The 7172-nt window shown below is 34.0% G+C and overlaps 1 long non-coding RNA gene across 1 annotated transcript; it reads left to right on the top strand.

Annotated features, from left to right (window-relative positions):
* Nucleotides 1-314: 314 nt before the first annotated feature.
* Nucleotides 315-6740, top strand: LOC117318686. Its single transcript, XR_004530431.1, has 4 exons — nt 315-348; nt 2446-2466; nt 6356-6376; nt 6719-6740. It is a non-coding gene; the product is annotated as an uncharacterized LOC117318686 (long non-coding RNA).
* Nucleotides 6741-7172: the final 432 nt, after the last annotated feature.

Genomic DNA, 7172 nt, shown 5'->3' with positions numbered 1-7172 from the left:
TTTATTTCGTGCTCAACAGAATGTCAAATCATGTATTTGTATATTTATTAAGGGTATCAAAATGTTTGAGTGTTTCTTTCTTTCCTGATTTTTTATTGGCACCATGCTCTCTTTGTTAGATATGTACCTAATTGCAAAACAGAATTCTCCAACATTATTTCAAATTGGAATTCTCAAATTTTATTGTAAAACAGAGTTCACTGAAAAATCTTACATTTTCACTGCCCATCGCTGAAATGAAAACATAAGGTGGTTCAGTTCGATGAGTTTCTATATTTCACAAGCACAAAATGTAATACAACCTTTTCTTTTCAGGCTACTCATGACGAGGCAATGGCCGATTTGCGGGTAAGTGAATAGTTGAATATTATGCTCAAGCTACACATGTGTAGGAATATTCTATGCTTTATGTTTGTCAATATAAAGAAAATATATGAATTACCATTATATCCACAGTAGTTGAGTCCCGTGATACTACATTGCACATGAGGATTGTACCCATATGTTTTGTATAGATGAAGTTCCGTGATTGAACCAAACATCAGAACAACTCATTTATGATATTTATGCATTAAACTGCCTTTTTTGAAAAATTATTGTCTTTTAATTCTGACAAGAACGTAGACAAAATGAATAATGGCGTGAAATTATAACATGCGTACAATTCTGTGAGAATTACAGGACGATAACGTTTCAAAAGAAGGCAGTTTAAGACTTCCATTTCCATTTAAAATCACAATGATTAAGCCACCAACGTCAATAGGTCCTATTCTCCTGACGTCACGAGTGCACTCACATAGCTCGTGGAAATAAACACCAAATCATCAGTTTAATTTCAAAATTTTAATCCATTTATCCCATAGTTAGGATAATCATCTCTCATATAATTTTTTTTTTAATATTCAGGTTTTTGATCCAATTGCACGAATTTTCATGACGTGAAAAATACACTTACGTTAAACAAAGCAGCGCACTTGGAAATTTGGCGTATAACATTACAAATGTTATATAGAGAGAGTTGAGTGTATTTCCAATCTAATTCAAATTAGACTTGTAATTTTCATTCCTCTACGATACTCTACGATACACATCAATACAAGATCTAACAATACCCCGTTGGAGGTAAACTCATGGACATTGCAAGTCTAATTTTAATTAGGTTGAATGTATTTCCGAAATCTTATATTGGTTGTTGATATACATCTGCAAACGCGTAACATTGCATGGCGGACAAGTATCCCACGAACGGTATAGACATTTACCAATAAGCCGGCACATAGCAGAATGCGATGACGTTTGTTTTCTCAAATCTTCCCATTGTTTACTTTTTCATTTGAAACCAATCGGATACAAAAAGAGGCTTAATAATTTAAAATTGTAAACATTATAAACATTTTAAAACCTGATTTAAATATTGATATTTATTATCATTATTGATATTATGGCGTCATCATTAGATAACCTTTTGTGACGTCAAATCATTATGTTTTGTTATTATGCACCTGAAAATCTAATACAGTGAAGGCGCTAGTGAATAATATAACGTTTTGTTTTGTCAATTATAAGTGATATACATATGTCACCTGGTTGTTTATTACTAAAAACATTGTGCGCATAATGAATGTGCGTATAGGGTTCGTGTCGTGAATATATATATATGATCCAGGTATTCATATCATCTAATAGACGACTTCCACAATGATCATGTCAGGGTATCGGGCCGACCATCACTGCGCCATTGAAACGTTCTGTTTTTTAAGAACGCCGATGTGGCGAGGCGATTGGGTGCCGTAGATCGTGAGTTCGAGGCCCGGTCAGGCCAGGAGTCAAAAAGTTGTCTTCCTGCGTCATTTGTGTTTCTAAGCTATATATCTATAAACATTATGTATATATGTACTTGGTTACAGTTACATGTGATACATATGGACCCAGGTAGAATTGGAGCCTGATAGAACTCCAGGTAAACTTGGAGTGCACTCGGAGTGCCCTCCCAGTTTACCTGGAGTCCAAACGGAGTGCACTCCAAGGCCGAACGGAGTGCACTCGGAGTGCACTTTGTGTAACCTTTAGTCTACACTCAACTGTATATGCTTCGGTGAAGAAATTCAATCACATCAAAATTATTTTGTGTATAGGAGTTGCCTCCCATGGACTTCATTATCATATGTCATGTTATGTTATTTTTTTAATTCAAATTGCTTTTGATTTCAAATGTATTTGTGTAATATGGTTTTATATTTCATCAATACAATAAGAAAGGTCTTTGTTTCGCCATATAAGCATGAAAAAGTTTCGGAAAATTTCAAGATCTTGGAAAATTGCCATTAACAATTCATATAATTTAATGCATTCAGACATGAACAAATGAAGATTTTACACTGATTGAATTGAATATTCAGCGAATTAAAGAAGTATTGTAAATTCCACTTTTTTGTTTTTTTGCAGAATGCAAATGCCGTACTTGAGGTAAGATAATATTTGAATTGTAGTGTAGCAGGCAAGGTTTTAAGTGTAAATACTGTACATAATTGTATGGTCGCCTTCTAGCTTTCGGCTAGGGGGAATTTCCCATAGATCAGTCGGTAGAGCGGCGGACCAGTAAGCCGGCTGGCTACACACTACTACTCCTTGAACTGTTACAGTAGTATCAAAGCCAGCAGGAGGTAAGATAATACTGAACAAGTGTTGTCACATACGAGAATGAGGTGACATAATGTCTGAATAGTTGAATTACGCCGTGGTGGAGGTAAAGTTATATTTGAATAATTGTTTCATATAAGAGCATAATATTGTATTAGTTTTATCATTACATATACGAGCAGGAGGTACAATGTATGATGATATTGTAATAGCTTTCCAACATATTCGAGCAGGAAGTAAGATCATATTTGATTAACTGTAACACATTAAAGATTTTGGAAAGTAGTTTCCGTATACTCATGAAAAATATGCCAATTTTACAGTTCTCTATTAATTAATTATCATGCCACTATTAAAATCCAATTACCTTTTGTTTTCTCTGTTACCGCACGCATATGCTTTAGATACAGAAAGTTAACGTAATATAGAATTTTACTATATCACTTCATACTTAAGATTCCACTCACGTTTTAATAAAGCTGTAACAAATTAGGTTTGATAATTAGTTAATGGTAATAATAATAGATTTAAAATAGGTTCATAAAAGAGTAAGTATCGAAGAGAGCAGTATTTAGGTCAAAAGTTAACTTGGAGAAACAACACCAGTTGATAGACAGGTTGGTGTATAAGGTTTGATGATAGGGGATCATAGTCCATTGTCGTATGTGACGTCCGAACATTTTCAAAAAAATTGGAGTGCGTTCCCAAATATTCGGAGTGCGCTCCCAAAAATCTTTCAGAACGCGCGAAAATGTCATATTCAGAGACCGGTCAAAGCGTCTCACCGATGTAGACTTTGAAGTATTTATCTTTTTCCAACTTTTGTTATCGTTTAAAGTTTTTTTATGTTTATCCCGCCACCATCGAACAGTCAATTCAATTCGCCGTACACCATTTGCCCGTTGTTCCGTCCGGCCGTCCGTAAACAATCTTTATTATCATATTTGCTTTTGAACTATTGGACGGAGATTTGTTAAACATCGCATGTAAGTTTCACATCTATTCATGTCCATTTCATCAAGAGTTTGATCAGGAAAACAAAATGACCGACAAGCAGCCATCTGGATTCTGATAGTTGACGTTTGCAATGGCTAGTTCCCGAAGGATACTTCAAAGGTTTTCTTTGTCCCTTCAATCTAAAATCTGATTTAAAAACTAAACGGTCAAAAGGTGGTCATATTCGATTTTAACAGGTGAAGTTAGCCATTTTTTTCAGAATTACTGAGTGTATATTTCTAAAATTTTACACATAGGTTCCCCTTGGGACCTAGTTGTTTTCATCGAATTTCGTGTTTGAACCGGAAAACAAAAATTGATGATTTTGATAGTAACAGTTTGTTATCGATATTTCTTGAGAGGCATTGGAGGGATGTTTTTGAAACTTCACATAAAGGCTTTCCTTGGTCCATCAATTATGGGTTTGATCTGAAAAACAAACTGGACGACAGACCATCTTGGATTTTGCAATTTAATGTTTGACATCGCTATTACATGAAAATAAATGAAGGGATATTTCTTCTATTTAACATGTAGGATTATATTGGTTTCCTGGTGTGTGAAAATTTGTTATAATATATTTCAAAAAGTTCTTCTCCGATCTTCATAGACGTCATAAATTATGTAGGTTTGCAATGTTTTCAAAGGATTAACATAAAGAGAAAAAAGAAGGGGAAAGAAGAGAAAAGATCAGTTTTTCATGGGACTGATGAAGACCATTCAATAATAGGCGCCAAGATCCGTCTGACAATGTTTTATTTATTGTCTGCATTTTCATTTTCAATCGGATTGTTTTAAATGTAATTGAATATAACAGCTTTGATATTTTGTTGTTCGTGAGAGCTTCGAATGTTATACTTGGGAGCGCGCTTGGCTATTTTGGGTGCTCGCTTCAACGTTTTCAGACTGTTTGCGACCTATGATTGAAAGAGCCGGGCAAGATTAAGGAGTGAGTATAGCTGATATGTATTGAGAGTAATATCCTAATCAACCGTCAACCAAATACACATAGGTTGCGTTGTGATACAATACCCGGAATTATATTCGTGTGAATTTCTTCAACTAAGCTCACCTAACGTGTATACATCACATGAAAAGGAAATCGCTTCCGGAAAACTGACAATAATCTAACCACTCTTTTCAACAATCTACATCTAGATCAATGTTTTTTCATATTTTGTCCTTATTTATCGATTTTGAAACATGTTTGATGTTTTGGGTTTATAAGTACGCTTCCTGAAGAACGTTCGTGTTATGTTTGTTTCATTCAAATTTCGCATGGGGGTTAATGTTGCGCCCTCTTCTGCTGCCCATTAGTATATTCATGTAAATTATACATTGTTGTCCATTGTTGCAACTTAACAATTTCGATGACGTCACATTGTTTACTGGTCCCACGTTATGTCTGCACTGCCTGACACAAAGAATTAATTCCGTCTTTTTAATTTTAGTTTTTATATGTTAAAATCGATCAGACATGGTTAAACAACATCAATCAATACGAGTTATGAATGTAGTAAAGACTTCAACTTTCACGTTGTCAGTGCATTCGTGATCGCTTATTGGATTGGCTGCCATGACAACGACGTGGATGGTGGTTTTACCACAGTGTTGAATCTACAAACCTTTATGCATAACCGCAAACGTTTAACTATACTTTATGTCTTTCTAAATCATCTGTAAATAACGATCAATTGCATTCGTCTATCAACCTTTGTTCGTTTCTTATTGGAAATTTATATACTTCAGCCACTGAAGAGTTCCAATGCCGAAGCATGAGCATTACCGCTTGCTCTATAGATCGTCCTAGAGTAACCCATTGCCCAAAATCAATCCTTTCGAAACAGATAAGAGCGTAAAGTATTTGTACGTGAACAGCGAAAAGTACTGTACATTCTTACAAAATAACAAATACCTTCAAATTATTTAAAAAGTAGTCAATTAATTGGCACTTCTACAAGCAATGAAAAAAACATTCTACGGTTTCTGAGTACGATGAATAAGTGTATTACGTTTATTTGTACGAATAAATACGTTATCGGTTGCTCTAGCGACCTTTATCGACCAAGTGTAAATGTAGTCATTCGTGCCGATCACGTGATCATACGAGAACACAAGGACCGAACAAACATCCAGATAGGGAGGGTAGACACTTAACATAGAAATTCGATTGCAAAAACACACAGAATTGACAAGGAAATTATAAAATAATGTATTTATTTAAAAACATAATGATTTTTGTTCTGTTCAATTATAAATGCAACATTGGAACCCACATGCGTAATTGATCTAACGAGTATCATACAGAAGAAGCAGCACTGAATACTTGATAAAGCTGTATACACCACTGGTATGTTTAACGAATCAAAATGTACAACACAGGTCGTCAAGGGCGAGATAATGACGCGAACCTACATGGATGTAGTTAGTATCAATGCTTAACTATTCCGAACTTGACATTTTTGAACCAACCCATCTTGACAACAAAGGATTTATGCTTTGAGTGAGATTTTTTTTTTTCTTTTTTTTTACCTTAATTCATTCAGGGGTATAATATATTAAGACGCTTACTTTTTTGGAACACTTAGCTCTTATACTTGTACTTACTCAGTGGTCTAACTCTAAATCCATGTTTTGTGTTTTTCTTCACCCATTTTATCGATTTTGGTTTTTAGGTAGAACTATATTTCTTTTTCTTTTTTTGTTTGTTTCCTTGTAGAGACAGCTGCAAGAATTAATGGTAAGCATTTTTGAAATTAACTTTTCATCTCATCATTAATTTAAGAAATGGTCATTTATTTGTAGTTTCAAATGCATAAATAATGTCAAACATAGTAAAGATAGATAGATATTTCCGCTGATATGATTTAAAAATCAATTCGATAACTTATTCCTCTACATTGCTTCGCAATTTTAAGCAATCGTTAAAAACTTTACCTTGATAATACCCTGAACCTTTTGAAGCATATTTTTAATCAATCCTTCTTTTATTCATATCTTTTTGAAAATTCATTATTTGTTTAACTCATTGTGATTCTCTGGTTGTTAAGTAAAACTATCTTTTTTATTTGTTTCTTTGTAGAGAGAGATGCAAGACTTAAAGGTAAGCAATTTTGAAAACAACTTTTGATATCGCCAGTACATATGTAATATCAATAAGAAATATCAAGTGTCAAATATACACTTCCCAGTCTTCGAATTTCTCTTGAGTGGAAATTTGACTTGAATAAAAAATCAATAGAATATTATTTTTGTTTACACTTTTCAAACCATTGTTCCTCTACCACTTTATTTCATTTATTATAAAAAGAAAATGCCGAACTGAAGGTAAGGTTATATTTTAATAGCTGTATCACATACAACAATGCATTCAATTAAGTTCGTTCAAGACATCAAAATGACGATTGCGCAAGCTCCAGAAAAGACAATCTTCGAATATGATATTAACAATTCAGTGTTGTTTGGTTTTACCTGTAACCACCAATACTTGTCAAACCTGCACTGCCTGAGTTACGGTTGTTAACGTTAATACAGTT

This window comes from Pecten maximus, unplaced genomic scaffold (assembly GCF_902652985.1).
Source record: "Pecten maximus unplaced genomic scaffold, xPecMax1.1, whole genome shotgun sequence".
Taxonomy (NCBI): domain Eukaryota; kingdom Metazoa; phylum Mollusca; class Bivalvia; order Pectinida; family Pectinidae; genus Pecten; species Pecten maximus.
Note: the sequence above shows the minus strand (reverse complement) of the source record. Positions and strands in the feature narration are given on the sequence as shown.